The 21,997-nt window shown below is 45.8% G+C and overlaps 1 protein-coding gene across 1 annotated transcript in view; it reads right to left on the bottom strand.

Annotated features, from left to right (window-relative positions):
- Positions 1-21,997, bottom strand: part of LOC119436542 (serine/arginine repetitive matrix protein 2) — a 214,595-nt gene that overhangs the window by 106,455 nt on the left and 86,143 nt on the right. Inside the window, exon 2 of the mRNA XM_037703415.2 lies at positions 19,987-20,040. The gene's annotated coding sequence lies outside the window, so the exon portion shown is untranslated. The remainder of the gene's footprint in view (positions 1-19,986; positions 20,041-21,997) is intronic.

Raw genomic sequence — 21,997 nt, 5'->3', positions numbered from 1 at the left:
ACTTCGCGGTTATCTTAGGTTTATTTACCCAACAGTTTCGGTCGGTGGACCAACCTTTGTCAAAAGATCGGTCCACCGACCGAAACTGTTGGGTAAATAAACCTAAGATAACCGCGAAGTTGTGCTTCTCATTTCTCTCTCCCTCTCTCTCTCTCTCTCTCTCTATATATATATATATATATATATATATATATATATATGCTGCGAGTAGGCGCGAATCGGCGACAGCCGTTAAAAAGGGAAAAGCCTGAAACTATTAACAGGAGCACGCCGCGGTGAGGTGGTAGCGCCAAAATGCCCGCTCTGTATAACAAAAGGGGACCCGAGATCGATGTTCTCCGCTCTGGCCACCACGCGTCTTCAGCGTATATTTCAAGAATCAACGCGTCTTTCTCTTGCGGATCCAGCGGCGTTTCCATGGAAATGGGCCGTTTGGGCACTGCGTGTGCTTGCGTGAACGGTGCAGTTTCTCTCGCGGTCGCCGCAAGCACATCAGCGAGATTGTCGGCCCCGCCATCAGTGTCGACGAGGGGGTCGGACCCGGGGCGCCATAGATATCCGTCTGCTCCGCTGACTCGGAGAGCGCCCTGTCAGCGAAAGTGGCGCTTTAGGTCGGACGCGTGCACGCGTTTGCCCTCGTGCCCACCTGGCAAGAAAGCACGAACAAGGTGATTACAGTAATGGGAGAGAGGTTCTTTGCTTACCCCCTCCCCCTTCCCTGTTTTTTTTTTTCTACTGATACACCATGGTAACGCTGCGCTCGGAATTCGTATGAATTCGTATGGAATTACTCTGATAGCGAGGCTTCCCCGAACAAGTACATTATAGCAGTTCTTCGGCATTATTGCTCTTCGTCTATATCGGAACATAGTAGAAACGCTCACTCTGAAAGCTGTCCTACAGTGTGTCGCTTCTGTGAGCTTGGAAGAGACGAAGAAATTACTTGTAGTGACCGGAGGGAACGGCGACACAGTAGCAACGAGCCAGAGCCATTTGTGGGAGATTCTGAGAACGCAGACATGGTATAGGCTATGATGCAACCATTTCCGGTGAACCAAAGTACCTTTCTTTTTTTTTCATTTTTTCTTTTTTTTTGTAGTAGATGATATTCGATAAATGTCGGCGCCCGCTGAGGAGATTGATAACTATGCGGCGCTGCGCTCCTGAGCTTGAGGCGTTCGATTTCGACTCAACCGTGTAGCGGGTGCATTACGACGGGGATGGAATGCAACAAGACGCATGTGCTCAGATTTGGTAGTGAACATTTATTCGGTGCCGCCTACTGCGTCCTCCTATTCTTCCATTTGCAGTTCTTCCCTGCATCTCCCCTACTAATCAATTTATTATCCTCTTCCATGCTTTTACTGATTGATCAACCATACGAGCGCTTTTACCGGTACACCTGTCCCCTCCGTGTTTATGTTTCAAATTACATTTTTGCCGCTGTCACTCTCCTGCGCCGCTTTTTTTTTCACCCCTCAACCTCACCTATTCTTCCATTTCCAGTTCTTCCCTGCATCTCCCCTACCAATCAATTTATTATCCTCCTCCATGCTTTTACGCATTGATCAACCATACGAGCGCTTTTCCAGGTACACATGTCGCCCCCCCTTCATCTGCGACGAACTGTGCTCTTTGAGATGCATGACGCACCCACTGCAGGCCATCTTGGGACGTACCCGGCACGTACGTAACCCGCACGTACGACCGCGTCCGGCGCCGCTTCTATTGGCCTGGTCTCGCTCGCTCCGTCCGACGCTATGTTGCTGCCTGTGATCCCTGCCAGCGTCGGAAAACACCTCAGGTGCTACCTGCTGGTCATCTCCAGCCGATCACCGTCCCTGTGGAACCGTTCTTTCGTGTTGGATTAGACCTCCTCGGCCCCTTTCCCACGTCATCTTCGGGGAACAAATGGGTAGCCGTCGCAACTGATTACGCCACCCGATACGCTATCACGCGGGCTCTCCCTACCAGTTGCGCCACTGACGTCGCGGACTTTCTCTTGCGTGACATTATCTTGGTTCATGGCGCCCCGCGACAGCTGCTTACTGACCGTGGTCGCAACTTCCTGTCGAAAGTTATCGCCGACATTGTGCGTTCCTGCTCCACTCAACACAAGCTGACTACCTCATACCATCCTCAAACGAATGGCCTGACGGAGCGGTTAAACCGTACCCTTACCGATATGCTGTCGAAGTACGTTTCCAAGGACCACCACGACTGGGACATTGCCCTTCCTTACGTCACATTTGCGTACAATTCTTCCCGGCACGACACCGCCGGATTTTCTCCATTTTATTTACTGTACGGTCGCGAACCGACCTTGCCCCTTGATACGGCACTTCCTCCTGCTGCGATCTCAACAAGCGAGTATGCGCGCGACGCCATCGCCCTCGCCGACCATGCACGCCAGCTTGCCCGTGCTCGACTGACGGCCTCGCAAACCACTCAGCAGCGTCAGTACAACGCCCGCCACCGTGACGTACAGTTTTCGCCTGGTGCGCTCGTGCTCCTATGGTCGCCCTCTCGTCACATCGGGCTTTCAGAGAAGCTCCTTTCGCGATACACTGGGCCCTACCGCGTGCTGCGCCAGGTGACGCCTGTGACGTATGAAATTGAACCTGTGAGTTCGACCTCGCCGTCTACTCTGGCATCTAGTGATGTCGTGCACGTCAGTAGGCTCAAGGCCTACTACAGTGCTTCAGAGTCCGGCCTTTAATCGCTCCGGGACGGCGCTTTTGCCGCCGGGGGTAGTGCTACGGAACAGTATTTGCCTTGACGAAGAGGCGAGCAGTGTGAAGACGACGACGAAGATTAGAGGCTACTGCGGGCTGTGGCTTCTTGGCCAAGTGCGGCGCATTTCTTTGTAAATATACTTGTATATAGCTTTTCGTCTGCGTCTTCCTACGTAACAATATTTCAAATTATATTTTTTCTCCGCTGTCACCCTCCTGTGCCGGTTTTTGGGTTTCCTCTCCACACAAAATCCACACCGACACAGTCCAAAATCCCAGACGCCAGGATACCTTTTTCGGCGCCTCGACCACACAGGGTCTCGCCACTTCTGTATACCTCCGCGACGACGCCCACGGCGCACCACTGAGGCTAACGTCCCTTGACGGACCAAGCTGCTCCCTGTCAACCACAAAATTACCCGATGCCTTGATGCTCCTCTACTCAAGTCATGCTTTCAACTCGTATTGTTAGTTGCACACTGACCGGCTCCTCAGGGACCCCAAGCGCACGCCGCCCACGTCACCTCGGAACGCTCACTCTCCTCTCGCTCCCCCCAACCCCCTCTTAAGTTTTTCCTTTTTTTTCTTTCCTTTTTTTATTAATTTTTTTTAATTTTTTAAAATTTTTATTTCTTTTTTTGCCGCTTTCTCGCTCTGCCGCTCTTGTCCCCTCGTCTTAGAAACCGCGCCTAGCTAGTCAAGCGCCAGCACTCATTTTCTTTTCAGTCTCTCCCTTTACAGCCAGCCACAGCCGACATCGACGTGACGTCACTCCACTAACCCTTTAAAACTAACCCGCCTGAGGATGACGAGGCCGCCTTTGACGAAGATAGGTCCTCATATCGAAACTTTGGCCAGCCTTTCTGAGGCACCTTATCCCTGTTTATAATCCTTATTCCTCGTGTGCTACTCCATCTGTCAGCCACGTCTTTTGATTTTAGATTCAAAGTGCATGTGTAACTTTGAGGCGTAAAAACCACTCATTGAATTACACTCGCCAGAGAAAATAAAATAAAAAGCTGCCGCAGCTGTGTCTCCTAGAGCGCAACTGCTTTTGCGCAGGAAACGACGACGTTTTCGCAGGAAATAAGATGCAGTGCTGAAGCCCTGTGTAAAATTACAGATTTTATTTTTGCACGTAGTTGAAAGCGGCACTGTGCGTGTGTCTGTTTCTATATCTCGGTCATGCTGCACATTGTATAATGAATTCCTGCCTGGCTATAGCCTGCCAATGTCTTTTAGCCAACTTGAACCCGTTTCTATTTTTTTTTTACTTAAGCGCGTTCTCTTATCGGCCGCCATTTGGGCGCCCGCCACTCAAGTGATGGCGAGCGCCAAGGTGAATCACAATCGCCGCATCCATGACCAATCGCAGACGGCACTAACGTAAAAGAAGTTCAGCGAGCAACTTGTTCTAAGCCAATCATGAATCATTCATGTTCAGAGAACGACAGCCCACCAGAATTTATTCTAATAAGTGCTGATATACCAACTCGAATCAACCGGTAATACCGGGTATCACTCATCGAAGAAACGAGAGAACGTTCTAAATCATTATTTATAGTTGGTAGACTTTATTAACTTGGCCCGTGTTCGCATTGCTTATCTTACGCAGAGTGTGCCTTCATTCGCCACCGCTTCAGCGCTGGCGAGTCGTGATAGCAGTCAGCGTGACAACGAGACGATTACGGAGGCCATGACCAATCGCGGAAAGCACTTAAGTAAGAGTCGTGGTAACAGGGGCGCTGGTTAAAAAGCCAAGCAGTTCATATGCTTCGTCACGCCAGAGGGAGGCGTTCACGTATATATATTCCATAAACAAAATCTCATATGACACATATGCTACGCATGTTTTGTATATGTTCTCATGAGATCATCGGAGATTTTGGATATATAAGGTATAATTCATGTGATGAGCTCCCATGACTGACTTGTCGCTCAGGTACGTCGCACCTGAGGCTTCCAGGTCAACGCGGTGACGTGAGCGCGCTTGCGCGATCAGACAGCATCGCAGTATCATCATCATCATTATCATCATCATCATCATCATCATCATCATCATTATTGTTGTGATCGGCTTCATCGTTGTCGTCGTTTGCGTCCACTACAGGACAAAGGCCTCTCCCAGCGATCTCCAATAACCTCGCAGTCTGCCCGCGCTTAACCACCGCTATGAGCAGTGTTTATGTAAGCACACCAGAGCGCATTCGTGTGCAACCCCAGCCACAGCAAGTGTTGTAAAGCTATACTATTGCATTAGCGTACGGTGCTTCCACTGTGTACACACTGCACTTACAGTCGATGACGATAGCCTACCATTCTCACTCGGCGTTTTAGTATATGCTCACTGTAAAGGGTGCACCGCATTTAGCGTGGTTGTACTGCGGCAAAGTAAATTTAGTGAGACAGCAAAAGTCGAGAAAATTGGAGGGTAACCCTCGCATCTAAGTGACGCTGATTAATAGCGCCCGATGAACTGTCGCAAATACGAAACACAACAGAAAAAAGCAGACAAATTGGAATGACTATTGAAAGCCGTTAAACTGCTTTATCTCTTGTCTTAACGAACATGCAGGCTATATACATGTATAATCTCGGGCTATCGATTAGTACGCACGAACTTGAAGTTATCCATGGCGGTGGTTATTATTATTATTATTATTATTATTATTATTATTATTATTATTATTATTATTATTATTATTATTATTATTATTATTATTATTATTATTATTATTATTATTATTATTATTATGGTATTCTACTGTGTGCCTCCCACTACTAGAGTATGCCTCTGTAGTTTGGGGCGGAACGTGCAAATCTAATTCTGACCTCATTGAACGCGTCAAAACTAAATTGACATCTATTTTCAAGCACCTCTTTTGCCGTTCTGGCCACCCTGTACCAGCCGTCTTAGATGTACCTCAACTTGTACCTCTCATATCAATAGGTATTAAATCAGACCTTTTGTTCCTTTACAAGGTGGGTTATGACACTATAGATTGTCCAAAGCTTGCAGATCATCTACAATTTTTTATGCCGCAAAAGTTTATCAGGCAGCATTCCGTGTTTTCTGCAAGGCCTTGTTGCAGTAGTCACTGTTACATGGCTCTACTTCAAACAATATGCAATAAGTATTCCATCTGTATTGATATACCGGGTGTTGAAAATTAAGCTTTACGGAATTTTTTAAAAATCGTCTGTGGCAGGTGGCATAATTCTTATCGTTGAGCTAGGTTATTCGAAAAGGCGGACATTAGTAGCACCAGAACAGAAAGCACGTATTCAACTAATTAACAAAAATGGACTAATTAACTCATTAGTTCATTACATTACGACACATTGCAATTTACGAATTGTAGGCGGTGAGCTTGTCAGGCGTATCCACTTGGAATGAATTTCCATAATGACACCAGTTTGGAAACATGCGCCATCAAACTCGCCGTAAAAATGCAGTGTTGTTCCGCTTACTCTTTCACTAAAATGCTGTTTTATACATTGAAGCAAAAAAGTAACTGGAACGCACATGTATTTCGTCCCACACTTTGGGAAATACTATCTCGACATTGGTCTCATCCTGGAAATTCATTTCAAGTGGATGTGTATTGCAAGCTCACCGGCTACAATTCGTAAATTGCAATATGTCTCGTAAAGTATTTAACTAAAGATTCATTAGTCAATTTTTGTTAATTAGTTGAATATGTGTTTCGATTTCTCGTGCTACCGATGTTCGCCTCTTCGAATAACCCAGCTCAAAAATAAGAATGACGCTACCTGCCACAGGCGATTTTTAAAAAATTCGTAAAGCTTAATTTTGAACACCCGGTATTTCAGAGTAGATAAGTAAGTCGCGCGATGAACTCCCTTTTACGCCCGCCTCCTGGTTCTTGTTTTCCCACTTTGTTTCTCTCCCTCAAAATGTTTTGTCTACTACATTTGCATTTTCTGCACATGGTGTCTTTTGTAATACTATACATGTATAAGTGCACCAGCATGAAGGTTCTATAGCTGTTCTTGGACGCTATAACAAACATTTATTTATCTGATTGATTGATTGATTCATTGACTGATTGATTCATTGGTTGATATGAAAACATACATGCAATGGACAGAGAGGGAAATAAAGGAGGGAGCAGACTGGCCACTGCGACCGAAACGGGCACAACGTTTGTGCAGTCTACACGAAGGCCGAGACAGAAACAGAAGCCGAATATTGAAAGAAGGGAAGTAAAGAGTAAAGGAAGAACAAGATGACATATCACAATGACAAAGATCAAGCAATGACACAGAATAGAGTGCGCCAGTAGGAACAGAAAAAAACATCGCAGGTCGCACTAAATACAAAAGGCAGAGAGGCGGAAACCACAATGCTAGCATGAAGCTGACCAGTTGCGTCCACTGAAAAAATTACTTGATGAAAAACAGTACAGTGTCCCTTAAAGAGGGCGGAGCAGGCAAAAGAGAGGGAAAGCCTGTTCGATAGGCAGATAATCCTTGAGGGTGGCCGCATTTATGAGTCGGGTTTATATAGGTGACTCGCTGCTGTTCACTGCTCGTATGCATTGTCGACATCGAAAGTCAACAGGACACTGGTTCCTTGATAAAAATGCATACCCACGCACGTTGTATCTGCAGCCAACCAAGCACTACTATACAACACTGCGTTGGTCGCATATACGAGTACTCGTGCACTGCAGGCTGCATGTGCCTTGATCCCGGCCGCGGCGGCCGCATTTCGAATGAGGCGAAATGCAAAAACGCCCGTGTGCTTGCGTTTTAGTGCACGTTAAAGAACTCCAGCTGGTCAAAATAATCCGGAGCCCTCCACTACGGCGTACCTCATAATCAGAACTGGTTTTGGCACGTAAAACCCCAGAAAGAAGAAGATGCATGTGTCTTTGTTGCGGAAGTATAGTTTTCACGGATCATGCGCGCCACAAACGTTCGATGTCGATAGTACAATAACTGCAGTTGGGTCGACTGTGCGGACGTCATAAGCGCTGCACCAGTACTGTGCTGCCGAAAAGACAACGTTAGGCTATTTAAATTATTTTTTATCCACGCTCTCCTTCATACAATGTATTTGGCGCTGATCTGCAGAGGCCCAAGGACCAATCAGGCATCGACACTCCTTGCCCTGCCGAAAGGCACAAGGAACTTCTTGGCCTGTGTTATCCGAATGGCCACACGTTCTTTCATTAAAAATCAAAATATTAAAATAATTCAGCAACTGCGCGCGTGGTCCAACTGTGTGCCCTTCCCGACAGTAATTCTGAGCGAGCGTTGTTTTCGTGTACCTAAGGCGCATCGGTATTTCCGCTGTGGAGAGTCACGCACCAGGTTTGGACACTGCAGACGGAAAAGCGCGGGGCATAGAACAGGCAGTTACGATGCTGTCTGCAAATTATTACACCCGATGTACAGCCGCCCAAATCGCACTCGCCGCTCACGCACTAGCGTGCGTGAGCGGCGACTTCCTGTGTGCCAGCACCTTAAATTAGGAACAAACTTACAAATGACTATGCTATCTTCACGAGCTTTGTGAGCATTAGTTAACCTCGACCGCTTCGCAAGTTCGTTGCCACCGTAACGCACTGGACAGCACACACAAAAAAACAACGCATTTACATAGGCTAGCTAAAGATTTGGCCGGCTATACGCCGCGAAAACAATTAAACAAAAAAGAAAATCCCGCGCGCGCTTCTTCTCGGAAGAGCCACTCACACCCCCAGCCGAGATGACGCAGCACGCGTAGCACCTCCGTGACCTTCGTGAAACAAAGAGCACGCGAAATCGCTTCTGAAAATGCGCTTCGCAGCAAGACAATACGGGAGAGATCAAAATGGGAGGCGCGTGCCGTGACGTAAATGTCACGTGGTCCGTTCGTTCCGACACGAGAGAGGGCAGTAGAAGAATGTCTTTCGCGGGCGCGCCTCTTGGCGCTGAGCCGTGCTCCCTCAAGGGCTGCAGAAGATAGCGCCAACCTTCCTTTCTCATAACGAACCACTTAGTAGGGCGCGCCTCTGCTGCAGTGAGAAGAGGAGCTCGCATCCTTGCACCATGGTCTCGCAATATTTCACTTCCTTATACGGTGTGTTTCATTTTAGCTGACCAAAATTTTTTTAATTGCTTGGGGCAGGTAGCACAATTATAATCCTTGATATCAACTACTCGATGAGCCGGCCATCACTTCCATGAGAAATCAAAGCGTCTAATTGAATAATTAACATAATTACGCTAATTCACTTTTTAATTTCTTATTTTACGGCACATCTTTCAATCTACGAATTATAGCCGCCGAGTTTGCAAGGCGTATCCACTTGGAACGAATTCTCAGGACTGAACCAGTTTCGAGATATTAATTTTCAAAGTGTGCGACGAAATGCATGGGCCTTCCAGTTAACTGGAACGCCCATGTTAATTTGGGATGCGCTGTCTGGCCTGAAGGCTGACTGAAATAATACGCTGCAACGACGAAAGAGTAACTAGAGAAGTTGCAGCGAAGGTCCTTTCATTACTTAGGGTAAATGAAGCTTCATTGGAAGCACTTATCCCGTGCACGTTTGAGTATACATTACGCACCGTCAGAGTTATTCCTTTATGTTTTTATTTGGGCGGATTAAACAAATGTTTTCGGAAACTCGTGCGGCTTTGACTCTTCAGCTACGTCACTCCGAGTGGTGGATATAATTTTCACAACAAATCATAAGAACAGTTAGCCAAATAATAATAAAAACATGTCCTGTGTATTGCAATTAATTACCCTATAACTGGTGTTGTATGGTAATTGAGTATAATTGTAGGTATAATTGAGTAGAAGACGAGGGAGCGGCGCTATCAGAATTATCAACATTCTGTGTGTTCGGATAAATGGGAGCAGCGGGGGATTGCGCCATGATGGGCCAGGAAATGCGCCAGAATATGAAGCCAGGAATGAAGAAGGCGTGTCTTGAATTCTCGCACTAGCATCTGCCTTCGCCCAAATTCTGGCGAAAAGCACCTGCGTTTCTAGTATTATTTACAAAAAAAAATATGTTCTTCATATGCAGGCGGACACACAAATACGCTGAACGCCGACGTATTTTCATGTGCGTTTTGGGGTTTCAGCAAACGCGGTGCGTGAAATGAAAGTCGAAAGGATGCGGTGAAAATTATTTTTGTTATCTTCCACCGCCTCCGAGGGTTTTAATGTGGCTTTATGCATAATTGAACCAATCAAGAACAAAAAACTGCAAATGGCGGTACTTTCGCAGGCCCATTATAAACCGAGATCTTATAAAGAAAAATGTAAGCTTATGTAGAAAGGGAAAATTTTTAATACGATAAATATATCTAAAGGAAAGCAAGCCAAAGCTGAAAGCTGATTCGATGCTAGGTATGTTTCCATTTTTGAAAAGCAATAGGGAAAGAAAAAGGGTTGAACGAAGAAGGAAAAAAAAAAAAAGAACGGTCACTTTACATGCTTTTGATACGTGTTGCGCGATTTACACGAGACAGTAAGGTAACTCGAGCAGTTAGCAAGCGTGTTAGACGTGAAACTGTGATCCTGTTCCCGCCACGATCATAGTTACTGCAGTTACGGCTGAAGCAGTGGCGTAACAGCGAAACTGCGGGAGATCAAACGCGTGCAGAAATTAATTTTCATACACGTATGGTATATACTGTAAGATTGACAATGGCTCTAATGCGATTCACAAAATACAGTGAAATACAACTTTAGAACACCATACGTCATGCCAGTAATTGAAGGAGAGCGAGCTTCATTAAGAGGGTTGACAGCTGGGCTAGTTGATGTTGATGGCGAAAAAAAAATAAGCGGAAGAAAAAAAGAGATGGACAGAAAAAGCGCCATTGACAGCTATGAAACGTTGACAGGTGCTAAAAATTGACAGCTGTACCAACTATAGCTCAAACATAGTACTTCGCTAAACTTCATTTCATCCAGAGTTGGCCCCTTCTGAGTTTTCTCTTTCAAGCACCTAGCATCGGCATTTAGTAAGTTTTGGTGCTGTTTTGGCCTGTCTCTTCTTTCTTACCGTTTACTCTTTGGGGCACAAACATTGACAGTTATGCACCAACTAGCCCGACATTGTACTTTACGTGGCTGAGTGCCGCCCAACCACGCTGTGTGCCCAACGACGCCGCAGACGGGGTGCTCACAGAGTGATTCGTTGGGGCTCAGTCACGTCAGAACACACCCGGGGACTCGATCAGCTTTGTGGCCCGTCGTGTGAATCCAGCTTGAGCAACCGTTTCTTCAAACTGGTGGAGCTACGGAGAAATACTCTACTTTGGATAAGCAAACTTCTTTATTTGCCTTATATGGTCAGTCGAGCAACCTAACAGTGTAAATTTAACGTTTTATCGCGTGGGCAGTGGTAGTGTATCAAAGTCCCCATAAGTTATACTTATTACATTTTTATTTGTCGAAAAATAAAAATAAACACACCACGCCAATCTCTAAGTGCAATACAACAAACACAGAATTCTAATTCCCTCGAATGTATCTGTAGCCGTCTTGCACAGCATTCACGGCTTCCTTGTAAAAAGAAATAATAAAAAAATAAAATTGCATCACCGTATAAAACCAGACGAAAGGTGAAGACGCTGGAGCACGTCAGTGCCGCCCTTCGTACAAAAAAAAAAAAAAAAAAAAGTGAAAATGAAAATCTTCGAGCTATCACCAGACGCCTTATGACTACGCAGGTGTGATGAAACATTTCTCGAAACTTAATCCTATATTCGGCTGCCTGAGCCCTAATGTACACTTTGGACATTTCTTTTTCCCGAGAACTAAACAGGGCTTCTCACGAGCGCTTTTACAACATTTCTTTAGAAAGGTCTGCAGTTTGCAGCCGCCACTACACTGTTAGAAAGCGACAGAGAAAAAGAAATCGGTTCTGATCAGTGTTACATGTAACTGTCTCATTTCATACATGGTGAAAATGTTCTAAATTGTCTCTCTGGAAAGCCTTCACAATAATGCGATAAAATGGCACCCTTCGCGGGTGTTGGAGGAAAGGTTAAGAATAGGCTGAACTTTTCTACACAGTTCTAACAAACTTTGACGTCTGTGAATTACTCGTTCCAGCACTTAAACGTTGTGCAATAGCAGTCACCTGCACAAACTTAGCCTTAAGAAAAGGTCATCTCACGAGGCCATCGCAATACGACCCAAGTGTCAAAAGGGGTGACGCCGCTTTCACGAAGCAGACTCGTTCTTTCAGCATTTAGATAATGCCGCCAGATGAATTAGAACAGGAAATGCTCGGAGGTAATTAATGCATTTCACAGGGGGCAGAGAGAGTCGGCCCTCCACCATGTTTGAAGTTTGAAGTTTGTTACGATTGGCTTTCCGAACGGAAAAAAATGAAAAAAAAAAAAAAAACAACGAGAGAGGCGGCGCCGCATCAGTTGTCCTACGAAGAAAGTAAGTGTTGACTGTGCGTGCTTCGCTGCTGTTACGTCGCCTTTACCACGCTCGCTCGTCCATTTTTCGTACAAGAGCTCCACTTCCGCCGGGAGAAGCGAGGCTGCGAAGGCAAACACGGATATTTCCTGATGGACGGAAATACAGAAAAGGAGTCATCCCGCTCCACTCGGTAGCGACGCTTCCTTGTAGGACGTATGTTGTATAGGTAGGTAGCTCGTAAGAGGATTCCGAATCCTAAAGGAAGTGGTGCCCCCCCCCCCCTTTTTTTTTCTTCTTTTTCTTTTTTTGTGTCCTTTTCTGCATTTGCCCCAGCAAGAGTCCTTCGGTAGATTTCGGCCTGCACTTTGGCACGGACGCCTGCGCCATGTAAAATTCACGACACGCTTATGGCTTCAAACTCGCCAGGGTGTTTGAATTCGCAAGCATTTTTCGGAGTTTGGAACGAAGCCGTGAACATTTTCTGAGCGCAGCACGTTAATGCTACATTTATAGAAATGATGTAATTTCACTCCAGTTAGCACTGTGTGTTTCTACAGCAAGTAAGCTTTTCTGTTGCGTTACAATTCCTCATAATTGCACCGTACAAACGACGGCGCATAGCCAGGCAAGTAAAACATGAATCCACCGTATAAGCGCGGCTTCCTTCCACCCCCTCCGTTTTTTGTTGTTTCTTTTTTCAGGACCGCGCTTATTTGACTTCGTTTAGAGCGGCTGCATGAATCATGTAGGCGCAAGTGGGAAAGCGGCGCAATTCTCGGAGTGGGGCGCACTCTAAACAGGTAAAATATTCAGCCATTCTATGTGCCTCGGGCTGCTGCAGGTTTTCGCGACTTCGGAGTGCTCCGCTTGCTGGAGTGCAGTGACGTCGAGTCGCCTGCTGCACGTGCGGTGGCGTCGGTAGCCGGAATATGCCTCTTCCGACTCCATGCCATTTATAAACCATAATGCGCAAGAAACACAAGAGGCGTAGCGTAATAAGCAGCACAGGTATGTAGGCGAGTAGCGCCGTTCGACGTTGGAAACCCTTTTCCAAATTGAAGCGCCGAAACCGAGTCTATTTAGGCGCAAGTTCACGTTCTAGCTGAAGAGCTCTTTCTGTTTGTTATTTTCTGACTCAAGAAAATTGCCAGCAACAATACGCTGTGGAACGAGCTACTTGCGAGTCCTGCGCAGGAAAACATTCACAAGCGTGCCGACATCTGCATGGATAGTGCACTTAAGCGACATTATGCGAAGAAGAGAAAATGAAAATCATGAATTGCTGCTCGGTGCACAACGGGGCACAAGGTCGAGACGGTTTGAAAGGTAACCTTAAGAAGTGAACGTCAGTCGAGGCCCACTGCACCTCTTAGAAAATGCAGATCCGCAGAGATTCTGTTTCTTTGTTAAATAAATGCACCGAAAAGGGCCTGTGCTTCTATCACCTATTACTGTTCATAGAGTTTAATTTCTAAACGTCAATGTAACATATTAGTCAACCCACATAAGCACGAGGGCTTGTGTGCGGGGCTGCATAGTACACAGCTAGCATTGTAGGGGGTTATTGTCTTGGCCCTTCACACGTTCCAGATATTTCTCGCGTTCGTTGGTTACACGTGTCTTCTTAGAACAGCCACACCATTGAAATCTAGAGAACAGCCCCAATCATTACATTTCCACAACATATCCTTGCCCACTTACGATTTCAACGATTTCGAACGGTCCTGCAGTCTACCGCTGATGCAGGCCCAGGCTGGCCAACATACGTCTTTTGCTTCACGATGATTGGGTGCCATAAACGACACCGCTAGCACAGTTCGAGTGCTCTGAGATCCGCTTAATTCTTTGACAAGCAGAGCTTGCTGGTGTTTTTCAGAGCTCACTTTTGTGCACAAGTGACTGGACCTGTTCTATACAGGGAGAATATATCGCACACAACCACACAGGCAGTCGGGTAGTCCGAGTTGTGTAGTAACTGACCCTCGTATATGACGAAACCAAAAGCAGGAGATTGACTCACAAGTCAGCGTTGAAGTTTGTAAAGTCCCAGACTATAGCATTCATCGCCGAAGGTGAACGCAGACGCAGCTGTGTGGTCTCGAGTGATTCAAGCGTAGCCCCGGACGTGCAAAATTACCTAAATTATAGTAAATGTAGATATTAGCTGTAAAAATATGTTATATGTATTGCTTAGAATGCGAAGCAGAAAACGGGAAGTGTTTGCTTAGTGTAGTGCAGTCTTCATTGCATTGAAAGCTGCGTTGTATACGTATATTATAGCAACACGCATTATTCGCATACACCCACGGACCAACCCAGGCAAACGTTGTAGCCGCGTCCCCGTCTTGGTCACTTCACTGACATGCTTTCTTATTCAAATAACGTGTCTTTCTTTTTAACACAACGCAACCTACTGACAATGCACAAATAATTCCAACGCAGGTTAGAATTCTTGGGGCATTACCACTATACTAGAACTGGAACTACCGCATTATGTGCGCGTATCATCATTGCGTTTGTATTCGTCTCGTTGTCATGACATACTCAGAATCGTTCCACGGCGTACGCTAAGAAATATCATTGTCACTCCTCGTAACGGTCTGCTTGTAGCTCAGCTCATCGCTGTGATTTACTTTTTTCAATAAACACCAAGAGCTAATCGTCGGCCATGTGTATTGCATTGGCTTTTTTTTTCCGGGACAGAGGCGAGCCGTATTTTTTGGTTGCTTTATTAAGCGATTACAAGAGACAGATCGTTTACTTTACCGGGGTCGAAAAGAAACTGCGACTTCAGCTGCAAAGTTGGGGTTTCATCATTACCCGAAACAAATCCTAAGAAAGCTCCGTCATCGACAACGTTCGGAGGAGGAAAACAGCTGAGTATCCGAAAGCGCAAGTAGAAAAAGAGTGGAAACTCTATACTGCGACATCTGCAGCCAGGCGGGCGCCCGTAATTACCCACTGTGGTGTCGCGCATGCGTATGTTTGCCGCGCTCTGCATTCTTCCGTCATTATTTTCATGCCGGCCTTCTGCTTCCAGATATGTTTCCAGTACCCTGCCGGACTACGCCTTGTTAGCCTCCCTTTCTCTCTGCGTAAGACCAATAGGCAGAGACAAAATACTGCTATGAGCGCAGGCATTCTAGTTAAACAGCAGCGGGGCCAGAGCTTCGGCGACCGTGACCAAGCGGTTTGGTCGAAAGAAAGTGACGCTTCGTAAGAAACAAGCACAAAATGGGGTACCTAACGTAACGTACCTCAATACCATAATTTACGGATAAATCCGGAAACAATTACGACGAATATATTTTCGCGAATTTGGTTTAGCTATAGAAAAGGTCAGTATTCCACGACAGCTTGATACATGAAAAAAAAAAGAAAGAACGCGGAACTAAGCGATTCCTCTGCGACTGAACTTACTACCACAGCAGCATGCTCTTACAGTGTACACCGCCATTTTCTCAAGAACAACTGTTTTGCGATGCACAAGACGTTGTGCGCGACTTCGGTTACAGTAGCGCCTATTGTGGCCTGCGAAATACATGCACAGACATCACCATTCTCAGGATCTGCGTGCTGCGCGGAACCTTGCACAAGTTAGCAAGCGCGAACGTTGCGCGATGGCGCCGTGGTTAGCGCGTCCGGCTCCCAAGTGGCGTTGGCAGGTGAGGCTTTGTTTAACGCATGTTAGCGCTTATTTGGCTATATATACCCTCCATGCGTTTCGCCAATGTTCGCATGTAACACGCGTTACAACAACCTAGCTGTTACACCCCTGTAATTAAACCGTTGAATATTGTGCGCCTTTCTATCCGAACGCTCATATACTTTACAGATACTTATGATCCGATACATAGAGATGTATAGCGACTCTTCCTTTCTCGCGGAGTGACGCTGTCAGCGCTCGAGCACATGATTGCGCGTTGAGCGGTTATGTCCACAGCGTTCTTGAAATGAGGACGTTCTTCTTCGACCTACTGCTTACCGTGGCAGTGTCCAAATAAAAGGCGTTCTGTACCTTGCCAGACTTCGCTCGAGTTCCTTCGCAGACATAATGCCGTGCTATATTGTTTGATTATGCCGAACAGGGGTGCGCTCTTAGGCAACTTATGGCTCCAAATGCCGTGCTATATAAGAAGCTTTGCTGGGGCTTGGATTGTTCTTAGCACGAGAGCGAAACTGAGATTGAGGAGGCGGCCTGGCGAGAACGGCCGTCATTGGCCTTAGTCGGCATAACAGAAAGCACGGGAAAAATGGCCGAACTTTTAACTGCTATCGCCGTACAAAAAGAAGCATTAAATGAGGAGCATGAACTTGAAAAATTATTATTATTTGATTCTGTGAGGTAAATGTTAATCTTGCACTTAATTAACGTCAATTTATAGTAACTAAAACGCGAAAACCACAGTTGGGATTTTGCAAATTCAAGTTCGTGGCGATCAGTGTTAAAATCAAGCTTATTTGTGTGAGTGATCCTGTGATAGCTACGTAAAATGAGGGGCATACCTGTATTTTCACTAAACAACTAATTTAACAGTTAGGTATGTTCCTTATTGTACTTATCACTTCGCTACTTGGCTGTGCTTTTTACCATACTTCAGGAATATTCACTGAGTTACAGAAAAGCCAACATAGGGTACTTGCATGTACGCTTGGTAACAATATCCTCAATGCCTATATCTTCGTTGTCTACCACAACATTTTTTCCCTACGGTTATAAATGCGAACAAGTGAAGATTATTACCCTAACAGCAATTACCACTAAAATTGTCGCAGCAATGGCAACAGGTAAAATGTCACGCAAGTGATACGCGAAAACAGAAGAATCTCTTATGTATACCTTGTGTTTCTCTCTTAAGTTCTTTAGTTCCAACATATGCTGAAATATCGCTTGCGAAAGATAGCGCTGTTCCACGTGTTCAAATGGCCTTCGGAAAGCGGCGAAAATTACATTTATGAGAAGTCGCAATGTCCAAGCAGCTAGTCATAAAGATTGACAAGTTAAAGCACGTATTGCAGTAATAAATTAACGAAGCTGAGCAGTGATGAAGTCATGTCGACCAGTTCTATTCTTGTATATATATATATATATATATATATATATATATATATATATATATATATACAGGGTGTTTCAACTATCATGCACCAAGGTGTAAAAATGTGCCAATGCCACGTAGCTGGGCAGAAAGAAGGTATTGTTGTTTACCGTCGCATGGGGATACTCAGATTATTTTATGCAACTTCTCAAATATTATAATTAGATGAAAGTGTCAATGAGAACATTGTAGAGCAACATGAAAAACTCCCGATACAGCTTTCTGTTGCTCAATACGTGCTACATGAAAGTGTTTTTCCTAGCGTGAAAGAAGCCCGCGAATACACGCAAAGTGCCTGGAGCGGCCAGTCGCGCGGCTATATTGCGTGTGTTCGCGCAAAATGGTATTTATACTGTACATACATATAACCTGTTTCAGCTAACTTTAGCCAAGTATTAAACATACAAACATAAGCGCTACGCGTGTCGTATTGGCGCAGTATTGTTCTGAGCCGTATGGAGCACGTCATGATATTTTTTCAATCCGCCAAGCTGAGTAATTACCAAAGATTAGTTAAGTAACTTTTTAATTATTAACTCTAGCGAAAAATTATCAATACAAAAGTTGTAGCGCTTGTTCAGAAACATCGGATTATTTCATCTCTGCTAAGATAATTGCCCTGATAAATTTTTTACAGCGTTTATTTATAGTGCGCGAAATTAAAAAAAAAAATACCACGTGACTACCGGCTAACGCGCCGCGCTTTTAGTGCCCTCAAATGTAAGTTGAACGAATTAGCAAAGGCTGCTACGCGCGCAGAGTTTGATTGAGCAGGCTGTCGGGTACATACACACACACACACACACACACACACACACACACACACACACACACACACACACACACACACACACACACACACACACACACACACACACACACACACACACACACACACACACACACACACACACACACACACACACCATACATACATACATACATACATACATACATACATACATACATACATACATACATACATACATACATACATACATACATACATTAAAAATTACGCCCGCTTTGTGAAAAATGACTACAAAACGCTGAATTCTGCGCATACCGCTATTGTTTTGACGCAAATAGATTCACAGCAATATTGTCGGCAGGTTCTGCACTCGCTCAATGCATGATCGCTGAAAGTAAGCAATGCGTCATCCTTGAGCATTTAAATTACTGCAGTGCAAGCGAAATTCCCAGTGAAATTAGTTGGGTAGCTTTAGCATGATGACGCGCATGAGGGAATAAAAAGGGGAGGGAGATAAGGAATTACTTTGACAGCGACTTGGAAATGTGAAAAATATATTGCCGCCGACCCGCCCATCCATATTATACATGAAACAAATAGCAGCATTTTCCTCATTAAGATAACGTGATCATGCTGCGCACTCTCATTTTGTGCATATACTGAGAATGGAAAACTTTGTTAAGGTCCCGGAAAACGCTGCTGTTACATTTTGTCCTGTATACGCCTTCATCTAAAACAAATAACGGTAACGAGAAGCTAGACAGAAACCAGTTTCTTGCCATGTTTACTCCTCGAATTATACTCTCTGAATGTAGGAAAGAATGGCGCATAGAAAAGAACCTGTGGGCGAGACTACCCAACGTATCTGCTTTGCAATTCACAGAAAATGAACACCCTATTCAACTCACCCGCTACGCATGATTCTATTCAATCGCGTGTTTACTGCAAGTTTGTGCTTTTGTAAACCTGCCAAGCACCGCAGTTTTTCAGTTAAAAAGGGCGTGCCGCAAGAAACCGAACACTAGGTTTCGTTCGCTAGCTGAGAAGTGACTAATACGCAGATATTACTGAAATTCCAGAAAGAAGGTCGTGTTTTCCCGAAAAAAGTTTTTCGATGACAGGACGTTATTATTCCCGTATTTGCTCTCTGAATTCAACGCACGGCTTTATCAAATCATGGGTGCGCCTCAGCGCATCGCAAGACGTTTTGTTCGCATAGGCACAAACTTTCCTTTCGCGGAATCATTTGTTAATAATATGTCCGCCGTCCAACATGGACTTGCGTCAAAATTCTAACGAACCGTTGACGCATACCAAGAGTGCTTCCCACAGTTCGCGACATCTGTGGGCGCAAATAACGCGCCCTACAAGAAAAATTATAATAATAAACAATTGCGTTTCTTGCCAGGTATCTTTGCCAGTCTTCACTGCGGCGCCCATTACTGCTGCCGCAAGTGCACGCTGCTCCTCCAGGAGCCAGCGCTTCCTCCGGAGAAGAGCCGCACTCGTCGCAACCCTTTTTGGGGTTTTTCACACAAGCTTCTCTTGCTGGCCTGCATGCCCTCTTTGCGCGAGGCTCGAACGTGTTCTCAAAGAAAACGCGGGATGCACCCGCGCGGGTTTCCAGGAGCTCGTCTTTTTAAAACTCCAGGCGCTTCATTCTAAAGCACACGCGCTCGCGGGGAACAAAACAGGCTTTGAGAACGGCGAGCGCCACCAACAAACCGTCAGCTGCGGCACTGAGCGTCGAAGAAGAAAAAGGACAACCACCAGCGGGCCGGCGTAGACCTCGTCCGGCACGGCGGAATTTAATTACGGCCGTAACTCGAGCTCCGCTGGGGAGAACACTGCCGCCGCCACGGCGCGCGTCGCCAGAACGCGGCGTGATGCGGCCCATTATGGCGAGGCGCGTGCGCTGCGGCGAAGCTTGCACGCGGGGCGACACTTCGATTGCTAACTCGACGCGGGCGCTGTAATTGCGATACTCACCTCTCGCGCACACAGCGACGGACGGAGAGGCGTTCGTGCTCGGACCGACCCCGTCTGAAAAAAAAAAAAAAAGGGGGGGGGGGGGGAATCTCGATTAGCGAGACATGAAGAACAACTCTGCATGCGTATAGTGGCGGCATCGGTGAGATCGACTGTTTGAAAGATCTATAAATTTGACGGGACTCGATAACATTGCTCAATTAACGTCAGATCTCAATGGTATAGCCTGGTATCTTTATGCACCCGTTGGGAAAGCTTTGAGAATGTCAGTTTGTTAATTTTTTTATTGCCCTTCAGGGTATTGTTTCGGCATTGAGTAACCTTCGGACTTGAACCTGGTTACATTCTCGAGGATTTTTCGCAAACAACAACGCACACACAAAATAAAATACTAGCCTAGACGAGCTTTTGTTTCTTTCTCCACAGCGTGTCTTGCGTTGTATTCTTTCAATAAGCGCGCAAAACGACGGGAACACAAGAAGGAAGGACTCAGGACGAGCTCTGTCTCAAGAGCGGTGTCTTGCGTTGTTATTCGAGCGTTTTCAAAAGCATACGCATTCCATATTTGCGTGCAATCACAAACCATGTTTAATCGAAAAGTAAAACGCAGATCACTGCATTTTTAATGTCAGCTCTTAGGAATAGTTGCTGTTTGCGATGCACGGTTCGCGCTGCGACTTGGTCATGCTTAAGATGACCGTGAAGGTCAATGAGAAATGCGGACCAATCCTCGCCCACATAAGTATTGCGTTAAGAAGTATATGCGCGGGTTCTTGGCAACATCCAGAGCGCATACGTGTACTTTGCAAGCCTCCTTATGTCCTAATTCCGCGCTCGCACAAACACAGCGACGAGCAAAGCAGTGCATTCAGCATAATGAAGGTTTATCATGTGTTTTGAAATCATTAGCGCTTATCCCCACCGCAGGAAGAGCCTCACCTTCTCCCTGAACTCACGAGTATTGACCAGAACATTGCCTGTAAGCAACAACTGGGAAGAAATAAAATAAAAAAAAGACTGGCTTTCTCCCAATCGAGAGTAGACGTAAGCATGAAATGGCTACCATATGGTGTATTTTACTGCCTGTGGTGCCGCCGCGCCTTCAACCGCTTTTCTTCTTCCAACAGTGCAGCGCGCTTAGCGTCTGTCGCTACTTTTTTTTTTCTTGTGGCGGACCGCTCAGGACTACGGACCACTGGCATTCAAAACACCACAGGCAACCCTGTCTCAGAGCCAAAGATGACAATCAAGTGACCCGCCGCGGTGGCTCAGTCAGCTAAGGCGTTGCGCTGCTGAGCACGATATCGCGGGATCGAATCCCGGCCGCGGCGGCCGCATTTCGATGGAGGCGAAATACAAAAACGCCCATGTGCTTGCGTTGTAGTGCACGTTAAAGAACCCCAGGTGGTCAAAATTAATCCGGAGCCCTCCACTATGGCGCGCCTCATAATCAGAACTGGTTTTGGCACGTACAACCCCAGAAAAGAAGAAGAAAAGACAATCAAGTGTATGGTGCACTGTATTTGCCTTTTGAACGTCGCTATTGGAAATCAAAAATATAACTTCAGCGTATTAACAAACATGAGACGGAAATCGGAAGCAATATTTTTTGTAACTTGTTTGGGCAGTAACTAGCGTATGTTATGCGGTCCTGTACAAAGGGTTGGGGGCCAGAGACCGAATTTTCTTAACTTTTCACTGGTTGCCCGGATGATCTTGTTTTGTTCTCGCAATGATCCTCGGATGTTCTCGTTTGAGGGCCCGGATAACGGCTCTGGCTTTTGGCCCAAGGTCACTTGAAGGTCGCCGACAACGGGAGCTAAAACATTTCATGCTTAAAATGAAAGATTACATTGGCTGGTCAAAGGGTATTCGCCTAGCGCTGCACTACTGGAAAGGTCAGTTTGACGAAGACTGGATAGCCAACCAAAACGTCAGTAAAAAAAACGTGCTCACAGGAGTTGGTAGTCGTTTCCGCAGCATACAAAAAAAAAAACCACGAAGGCTTCTG

Source organism: Dermacentor silvarum, chromosome 1, assembly GCF_013339745.2.
Source record: "Dermacentor silvarum isolate Dsil-2018 chromosome 1, BIME_Dsil_1.4, whole genome shotgun sequence".
Lineage (NCBI taxonomy): Eukaryota > Metazoa > Arthropoda > Arachnida > Ixodida > Ixodidae > Dermacentor > Dermacentor silvarum.
Note: the sequence above shows the minus strand (reverse complement) of the source record. Positions and strands in the feature narration are given on the sequence as shown.